We start from the raw sequence: 10747 nt of genomic DNA on the forward strand, positions 1-10747 counted from the left end.
TTACTTGTGTTTTATTGACTATGCAAAAGCATTCAAATGTGTGGATCATAACAAATTATGGATAACATTGAGAAGAATGGGAATTCCTGAACACTTAATTGTGCTCATGAGGAACTTGTACATAAACCAAGAGGCTGTCATTACAATAGAACAAGGGGATACTGGGTGGTTTAAAATCAGGAAGGGAGTGTGTCAGTGTTTCATCTTTTCACCATGCTTATTCAATCTTTGTGCTCAGCAAATAATCCAAGAAGCTGGAGTTTATGAAGAAGAATTTGGCATCAGAATTGGAGGAAGGCTCTTTAACAATCTGTGATATGCAGATGACACAACTTTGCTTGCTGAAAGTGAAGATGACTCGAAGCACTTACTGACGAAGATTAAAGACTACAGTCTGCAGTATGAATTACACTTCAAGATAAAGAAAACAAAAATCCTCATACCTGGACCAATAAATAGCATCATGATAAATGGAGAAAAGAGTGAAATTGTCAAAAATTTCATATTACTTGTGTCCACAATCCACACGGATGGAATCAGCAGTCCAGAAACAGATGATGCATTGCACTCGGTAAATCTGCTGCAAAAGACCTTTTTAAAGTACTGAAGAGCCAAGATGTCCCCTTGAAGACTAAGGTGTGCCTAACCCAATCCATGGTATTTTCAATTCTCTCATATGCAAGTGAAAGCTGGATGGTGAACATGGAAGACCGAAGAAGAGTTGATGCTTTAGAGTTGTGGTGTTGGTGAAGAATACTGAAAATACCATGGACTGCCAGAAGAACGAACAAATCTGTCCTGGAAGAAGTGTAGCTGGAATGCTCCTTGGAAGTCAGAATGGCCAGACCTTGTCTCACCTACTTTGGTCATGTTGTTGGAAGGGATCATTCTCTAGAGAAGGATATCATGCTTGGTAAAATGGAGGGGCAGCGAAAAAGGGGAGGCCCTGAATGAGATTTGACACAGTGACTGCAATGATTGGCTCAGGTATAGCAAGGATTATGATGCTGGTCCAGGACTGGGCAGTGCTTCTGTTGTACACAGGGTTGCTGTGAGTTGGAGCTGACTCAATGCCCCCTAACAACAACAACAACAAAGATTCGATGAGGTGGTAGGATCTTTAATATCATCTTTGGCTGTTTCACATTTTTCTTTTATTATCCACTTTCTTGATTTCCCCGAACCCAATTCCAGATCATATGTTCCAATTAAAATTCTAAATTCTTCATAAAATGTTTGTGTATCACCACAGAGCTGAGGAAATTCTTTTATGATTGCTCTTAATTTAGCTTTGTTCCAAGGGGTAGAAGTAATTTGAGCAAACATTCCTTCCTTTTTACTTGGTCTCATTTTCAAAGGCATTTATGGTACAATTTCCTTGCAGAAAAGGGAGTTCAGATTTAAAAAAAAAAAAAAAAGTCTTTATGACTATCAGAGCAATTAGATAGCAAAGGGTAAAGAAAAGGAACTGTAGTCAGTGGAGGAGCATAACCAGGCAAAAATTCAGAAAGAGATTCACTTTCTGCAAGGAGTTTTTGAAAGATACAATTTTGCTCCCATTTTGCTTTTTTGAGTTTCAGTATGCCAACCAAAGTATGCATTCCATTAGTTTTGGTTAATTTTAGGTAAAGTTTCCAATTTTACTCTTAAATAAATTGTTTTTTCCAAAGACAAGACCCCCCATTTTGGAATTTAAAAATCTAAATTACTTTTAGTATAATTGGTCCATTTTTTGTAAAAACAAGCAAGTTTGTGGACAGTTCTTATGCATATGCCTAGCCAGCATCCTGGAAGGGGGTAGTCATCCAAGCCCAACATTTGTAGATTTAAATGATCCTATTTCTCCTTTGGGAGCTCTGGTAGCATAGTGGCTAAGACACTTGCCTGCTAACCAGACAGCTGGCGGTTCAAACCCACCAGCCACTCCTCGGAAGGAAGGTTGGGCAATCCTACTTCCGTAGTGATACTGCCTCGGAAACCCAAGGAGGGGTCGCTATGAGTCAGGGCTGACTTGACGGCACATAACAACAGCAACAACAATTTCTCCTTTGGTTGAATGTTCTGGATCTCAGAGCTAAAATGCCTGCAGCAGAAAAATGCCAAGAATCCTCCAAATCAACCAAGTGAAACCTAGTTTCACTTTGTACCTTGCCAACTTCCTAGACACTCGATGTCTCTTACAACTTCAATAAATTTCAAAAAGCATGAACATAAAGGCATAGAATTCCCAATTCAAAAGGACTTACTGGCTGGTGACGCCAAAGTCTGGAAAGAACCAGTTGAGCAGAAAAGTGTTCTGCAGGTATCGTTCTGCTGTTCCTGCCAGACAATCCAGGGCCAGAGGTAAGATGTCTTTAAATCCCACTTCTGACACCAAATTTAATAGAAGATAGAGTTAAATTTTAAGAAAATGATTGAAGTTTATTCTTATCGTGATTTACTAACCAGGGAAGCACTCTGCACTCAAAGTTGAGAATGCCCCCGAAGAGAGGATTTTGCACAGGTTTTATTAATCAAAGGCAGTACAGACTTAGATAATAAATAGGTGGAAAACAAGAAGTTACATATCTCTCTCTGGAGAGAGATTCATACGTGATCAAGTGAACTAGGTACAGAACAAAATGTTACATACCTCTTTTGAGAGAGTAATTATTTGGTCAAGGTGAACACTTTTTCACCATTAAATGATTATCTTTGTCAGAAAGAACTGCTTCCTCTAATTTAAATATTTTACTAATCAACCCTTCAAGACAAGGTTCTATGTGATTTGGTTATGGAAAATTTTTGCAGTTTTGAGTACTAAAGTTAAGGCAAGTAAAGGTAATGATTTCTGAACTATTGCTCTCAGAGGTTCCAGCAAGTCTGAAATCTGGGAGAAATTTAATTTTGCTCCTCCAAACTCATAAAATAAAGATTCTCAAGGAGAGAATCAGGAAATAGAGCCAAAGAGGGAGATTTGTAACAAATTATGGTTGTTTTGGACACCAAAGTTTAAAGTGCCTCTTGGGGCAGTAGAATGTGTAGAATGTTGGATGGAGACATTGTTGTTGTTAGGTGCCATCACATAGGCTCCAGCTCATAGTGACCCTGTGTACAACAGAATGAAACACTGTCCACCCCTGTGCCATCCTCATAGTACTTGCTGTGCTTGAGCCCATTGTTGCAGCCACTGTGTCAATCTATCTCACAGTAAATTTACTCCTGCTCTATGATTTCTAAGAGGTTTTATCTTTCATTATCTGTGAAATAGAGGATAATCTTAGACATATTTTAGATGATTTTCTGAATGGCCAACTAATAAGAATGCTGGTAATTTCTGGAGAAATTACTAGATTTCCATCGTGGATATCTTTTCTAATACCCATTCAGATTCTTGTTTGGGCTGGCTGATGTTCATATAACTGGATACTTGAGTATTTAGTCAATATAACTGGTTGAAGAATGTGAAAAATGTATCTACTACATGAAGTTATTGTTTCATGTTTGACTGAAGCTCCCAGCAGACTCTGAACACCAGATTTTTGTTCCCCTCTGCTTTCCACATTGCTCTTTCCCATGAGGAGATTCTTTTGATATCAGCATGGGGTATATGGAATTCTTTGGGGTGAAAGGTGTTTTTTGTATTATAGGAACTTTGTATTTAACTAGTTCATTTCCATGCAATAGCTGCTATTGATACAATACAATTCAAAGAGCCATACCAGATTTATTTTTTAATTTTCTTCTGGTGGGGCAAGGTGCTGAGCAAATTTGTGAGCAGCTGGAATTGTTAAGGTCACACTAAAATTGAAAAACTAAGGTCCTGACATCAACATACCCAAAGTTCTGAATAATTCTGGGCTGCCTCCAATTTTGAAAGCCATTGCTACAGGCGATTCATTTCTTTCTTTCATTCTCCCACACTGGTTTCTGTCCTTTCATTTTTTTTTTTTTTTAATGAACCAATTCTATGTATATTTTTTACATTTTGTCTGCTACAACATGAGGAGTTCCTATACTATAAGCTATAGGGTAATTCTACCAAGTACTAATTGCTCAGTCTGTTCAGGAAAATAAAATCACTTTCTTCTGTCCAAATCTTGTGTAATTGCATGAATTCTCTGATTTAGTTGGCTCTGTAAATCTATCCCAAGGTACACTGACTGAAAAGATGGAAGGGATTTCATTATATATTCCCTGCTGAAATAGTGACCTGCAAATAATGATGGGGAAATCAACCTTGATCGTTGTGCTTTTCCTTTAGTCTAATTTCTGTTGAACTTTAGACTGTAACTTGTTTTTTGGCTGGATAGCCCCAGGACATACTGGAGTCTGATGAAGGGGTGCCGAGACCTGGATTTTCACACCATGAAGCTGGTAACAGTTTTGACTTCAATGCCTTGAAAAGTAGGTGATTTCAATTGCCCTGTTTCCTTTCAGGGGAAAATGCCTTTTTTTTTTTTTTTTTTTTGCACCTAAACAATCTTCCGGTGCTTTTGACTGACAAGCATATTGTTATGATTATGACTGGACTGCTTGGCTCCTGCAGGGATAGCATTTAAAATGGCCTGAGACTGGCACAAATCAAAATATTCATCAACTTAAACTATGTCAGCTAAAATGGAAAAGCCAAAATTGTAGTGTTTTATATCATGTCAGAAATCCGTGAACACAGTGCAAAACAGCTTAACTCTTTCTCTGCCTAGAGAGAAAACTGCAAATGCACTGCCTACTTGAAGATATGTGGATATTTTTTCAAAGCTACACCTAGCATATAAATGTCTTATATTTCTGCCTTCATAGTGTTCATTGAGTGCTTTATAGATTCAATTAACTCCTCTGTCTATTTATTCATTTAAACATTCAATGGATACTTTTGAATACCTGCTGCGTGCAGGTCACTGTGACTTTGCAGGGAAGGGAAACTAAGTTCTTGCTCACAAGTTGCTGATGGTCCTTTGGAAGAAAGAGACATAACCATAAATAGCTATAAGAGAAGGCAGTATGGTAAGTGCTACATGGTAGGTACAGATATAAGATAGCTTAACCAAAAACCAAACCAGTTGCCAATGAGTCTATTCTAATTTATGATGACCCCATGTGTTAGGGTAGAACTGCTCCAGAGGGTTTCCTCTGGTGGTGTGGTGCATAAGGCATTTGACTGCTAACCAGAAGGCTGGCAGTTCAAACCCACCAGCCATTCCTCAGAAGGAAGACTGGGCAATCTACTTCCCTTGAGATACCGCCTCAGAAACCCAAGGAGGGGTCACTATGAATTGGATTCGACTCGACTGCAGTGAGTTTGGTTTTGGTTTTGGAATCTTTACCAAAGCAAATCACCAGGACTTTCTTCCACTAAAGTAATTCAGTAAAGGTGATATACCTTCCATTCAGGGAATGGTATACTGAACAGCTAAAGGGTTGTCTGCTCAGCCTCTACTTTTTCTAAAGTTTTCTCCTTTGGTCGTGGGTACTTTGCCATCATTTTGTAAACAGGAATCCTGTCCTCCTATACACACTCTTCCTCAACTACAGTTGATTGGTCATTGATTGCACTGACACAAGAGATTTCGGTTTCAGCAAAGTAGGAGGAGGAGTACAAATTTAGGCTGAAACTACAGAGGGGTCAGAGCAAGTCATAAAAAGATCAAATAAAGTTTGATAAAGGCATTCCGTGAAGAGTAGAAATCGCAAGGTTTTGATGGAAATTCAGATTTTTGGTGCCTTCAATGAAGCCTGATTATACTTCTATGTCAGACTCCTGTTCTTCCCAACCTTTCTCCGAGCACCTGTATTTCATTTTCTTACAGGACAGAGGGCAAAAATGAGTGGATTTCTATTACTTACATCAAAATAACCCTAGCTAATGCAGAAGGCTTTGTAAGAAAATAGACAGGCTCATCTCCATTTAGCAGAGAGTAAAAAGAAAGAATAGAAATCCTAGTTTAACAGGGTAATATTTTGATGTGTTAACCAATGTGTTTTTCCCCTTGACCCTCCCCCACCCAGGCAGCTAGACCATGAGTCATTCATTGCCCTCAGGGAGGGTTGTCACTTCAGAACCAGAGAACAAAAGACAAATTCTTGGCCTTTGAGTTTAAAAAGCTGAGATTCAGAGTTCAGATTAAAAAAATTTGGAAGGATATTTGATCAATCTGAGCCAGTTTTTTCCCCTGCCCATGTAAGATAAAAATTCCCCTGGCTGGGGGACAGTAGGCAATTCTATGGGAAGCAAGAGGGTTAGATGGATGATGAGTCCCTGGGAAGGAGCTCCTGCACTCTCCTCTTGCCTCCTCCACAGGCTGAGTGCTGGCACATGAGTGAGGGTTTTTAGGTTCTGAGAATAAGAAGACCTGTGCCTTGCTTCCTGGTTGGAATTCAGGGAGATGGTAAACTTTACAGAGATCCCTTGTTCCCAGCATTGTGCCAGCTAAACTGCTTGGCACATTTAGAACAGAAGGGACTGCGATTACCTTACAGAGTTTTCCATGGTCCCAGAGAGGTGAGAGAGGTGAGTCTAATATTTTCTGTACCCCTGTGAAAGGTATAGATGTAGTCAAGAGAGAGCCAGATCTGGAGGGATCTCACAGTCTAGTTTCAGGGATGAAGGTGCAGTCCACATGAATTGAGTACCAAGAACTGAATTGTACCACATACACCATAGAAGATGCCAGCCTGGACAGATAACAACCAAGTACCAGACTCAGACACACTGAGGGCCTTGTGTGATTCTGGGAAAGTAAATTGGCCTCACTTCATGTAGACATTTAAGACTGTATGACCCACAGTTCTCTGCACTACACCGAATACTTTCCCAAATGGGGGTTCTGATTGGATGGTTCTGTTATCATTTAGATATGGTATATACCACTGTAGGACAGAGTTCCTGCAGTCACTCAAAGGATGGCTTATCTCCTTGTGGACAGCCCATTTTCCATTACTTCCCATAGTATGCAAGAAGTCCTAATTTAATCTACTATGTAATTTCATAGGATTGCTATGAGTCAAAAGTAACTTGACAGCACAAAACAATAGCACATGATATATCCACTGTTGTATAACAATCCCTCCAAAATTTATTTAGTGTCTTAAAACAACAGCCACTTTATTCATTTTGGATTAGGTGGACAGAACAGCAGAATAATTCATTTGTTCCAGACCAAATTGCTGACTCACAGAATTGTAAGCAAAAGAAAAAAAAAAAAAGGTGGTTATTTTTATTTATTTATTTATTTTTATTCTGATTTGGGTGAAAGTTTTCAGAGCAAATTCATTTTCCATACAGCAGTTCACATACACTTTGTCTCATGATACTGACTACAATTTACCACTATGCAACAGCTCCCCTCCCACTTCCTCCCCATAGTTACCTCTCCCCTGTGTCCTTCCCTCCATGCACTCCTGCCCCCTGAGCAATATCTCTGTGCATACACAGCCCTTCTATTCTCCCATAATTGTTCTCTCCAAGGAGTGTATCTACCTAGTGTAAATGTTTACCTCATATGCCTGTCTCTTGTGTGGCTGAATGTCACAGGTGTGGGTTTAATTCCAGACCTGAAGGGCAGCTAGGGTCATAGTCTCAGTTGTTCCACCAGGTTCTATCAGACCGGAAAACCTGGTCCCTTTTTTTTTTTTTTGCCTCCCAAATGATTTTAAGTTTTGTTCCACATTGTTCTCCTACTTTATCCAGGATCTTCTCCATAGATCCCCCTCTGAGTGGTTGACACTGGTAGCCGGGCACCATCTAGTTCTTCTGGTCTCATAGTCATATAGGCTGAGGATTGCATGATGTACCAGTAGCTTGGACAAATTGGTTCCATGAATCTTTGGTTTTCTTCATTCTTCTTTGCTCTGGATGAGGAGAAACCCTTTGTTACATCTAGATGGCTGCTTGCAAGCTTTTAGGATTCCAGTCACTACTCGCCAAAGTAGGAGGTGGAACAATATCTTGTGTAGTTTGTTATGCCAATTGAACTTGATGTCCCCTGAGAGTATGGTCCCAAGCCATAGGTTCAACTACTCACTCCTTCTGGGTGGCTGTCTGTGACCAAGAAGTGACTACAAACTTGTCCCTTGTCAGCTCTACTATATACTTGGTAATTCTTACAGAATATACTAATACACTTATAGAAACATTGTCTACCAACCCTATACATGGTCTTGGGTACACTCCCCTCTGCATGTTGTTGTTTGTTGTTATGTGCTGTCGAGTCGACCTCGACTCATAGCGACCCCTCCTTGGGTTTCCGAGGCAGTATCACTATGGAAGTAGGTTACCCAACTTTCCTTCCAAGGAGTGGCTGGTGAGTTTGAACCGCCAGCCTTCTGGTTAGCAGTCAAGTGCCTTAGGCACTATGCTACCAGAGCTCCCCCCCTCTGCATAGACACCTAATAGTTCAGCATGTCCATCCATGTATCCACCCATATATCCATGTTAGCTTCACTGACAACACAGTATGAGCAAAAGGGTTCATCTTTGCTGTCTGTACCTCCTGTGCACATCTCTCTGTCTTTCTCTTCCTCAGTGCCACCGTGTTGATCACATTTGGTATATTGCCCTTCTCTACACCCAAAGCAGTGCTTGTCTCTACCTCTCTAACAGTGTTCCCTCCCCTCCCCTTCCACTCCTGGTAACCAACAAAGAAAATGTCCTTCCATATATAAACCTTCCCTTGACTTTTTACAATAATGGACTAATACAGTATTTGTCCTGTGATTGACTTATTTCACTCAGCATAATGTCCTCCAAGTTCATCCACATTATGTGGTGTTTTGCAGATTCTACATTATTCTTTACTGTTGCATAGTATTCCATTGTGTGTATGTACCATAGTTTGGTTATCCATTCTTCTGTTGATGGGCACTTAGGTTGTTTCCATCTTTGCAATTGTAAATAGTGCTGCGATGAACATGAATGTGCATATGTCTGTTCTTGTCATGGCTCTCACTTCTTTAGGATATATACCTAGTAATGGACTGGCTGGGTCAAGTGGTATTTCTAATTCCAACTTTTTAAGGAATCACCATATTGCTTTCCACAATGGTTGTACAATTTTACAGTCCCACTAGCAGTGTATTTGAGTCCTAATGTGTCTGCACAATAACAAATGTGTCAGCATTTGTTATTTCCTGTCTTGTTGCACTTTGCTACTAGTACTGGGGCAAGATGGTATCTCATTGTTGTTTTGATTTACATCTCTCTAATAGCTAATGACTGTGAGCATTTCTTCATATGTTTGTTGGCCTCCTGAATATCCTCTTTGGTGAAGTGTCTATTCATGTCTTCTGCCCATTTTTTAATTGGATTATTTGTCTTTTTGTTGTTAAGGTGTTGGAGTTTTCTATAAATTCTAGAGATAAGTCCCTTGTCAGATATGTCATTGCCGAATATTTTTTCCCAACCTGTAGGTTCTCTTTTGACTCTTTTGGAGAAGTCTTTGGAAGCACATAAGAATTTAATTTTTAGAAGGTCCCATTCATCTAGTTTCTCTTCTGTTGTTTGTGCATTTTGGGTTATGCTTGATAGTCTATTTATGCCCTATATTAGGGCCCCTAAATTTGCCCCTAGATTTTCCTTGAGGAATTTTATAGCTTTAGGTTTCACATTTAAGTCTTTGGTCCATCTGGAGTTAGTTTTTGTGTATGGTGTGAGGTACAGATCTTGTTTATTTTTCTGCAAATGGATGTGGTGGTTATGTTTGTGTGTCAACTTGGCTAGGCCTGGTTGAGTAGTTGGGCAGCTGGTGGTAGTTATTCCCCATGATAAGACTAGCAATAAACTCCATGGTGGGATCCACCACAAGCAGCTGAGTAGCTGCTTGGGGTATGTGGTCTGCATCCTGTATATAAGAAGCAGCTTTGGGAATGCTCTCTAGCTTATGGCACACTTGGACCCTGCATATAGCTGTGTCATTGTTCAGCAGCCTGCCATGCTCTGCCAACCGGGGGACTAAGAATGGATTTGAATTAATGGCCTGCTGTGTGGTTTGGTAACTTCGGGACCATGCCTTTTTACTTGTCAACCTTGGGCTTGGCAGCCTCAGCAGCTAGCAACTGTCTGAGTGAAGAAAAGCCTCTAGCTCCAGTGGGCCAGGAGCTGGAGGCAGAGCCAAAGCCAAAGCTTGAGGGGCTTTCACCTAGCCCCTAGAGCCTGATGCTTTGAACTTGGACTTAAAGTCTCCAAATTGTAAGAGAAAAAACTCCTGATTGTTAAGGATATCCCATTTGTGGTATATCCTTGTCAGAGCGGCACTAGGTAACCAGAATGATGGATATCCAGTTTTGCCAGCACCATGTATTAAACCAATATTCTCTTCCCCATTTAATGGATTTCAGCCCTTTGTCAAAGATCAGCTGACCATAGGTTGATGAATCTATTGCTGGGTGCTCAAATCTATCCCATTGATCTATGTGTCTGTCATTTTACCAATACCAGGCAGTTTTGACAACTGTGGCTGTATAGTAGGTTTTTGAGATCCGGGAGTGTGAGACCTCCTATTTTGTTCTTCTTCAACAGTGCTTTGCTTATCTGAGGTCTCTTTCCTTTCCATATAAAGTTAGTGATTGGTTTTTCCATATCATAAAGAATGTTGATGGGATCTGGATTGGGATTGCATTGAATGTATAGATTGCTTTGGGTAGAAGGACATTTTCACAATGTTCAATCTTGCTATCCACGAGCATGGGATGTTCTTCCATTTATGTAGATCTCTTATGGTTTCTTGAAGTAGTCTTTTATACTTTTCTTTGTACAGGTCTTTTGTGTCAC

Source organism: Orycteropus afer, unplaced genomic scaffold (genome assembly GCF_000298275.1).
Source record: "Orycteropus afer afer isolate SDZICR_OR568_19922 unplaced genomic scaffold, OryAfe1.0 scaffold00044, whole genome shotgun sequence".
Taxonomy (NCBI): Eukaryota; Metazoa; Chordata; class Mammalia; order Tubulidentata; family Orycteropodidae; genus Orycteropus; species Orycteropus afer.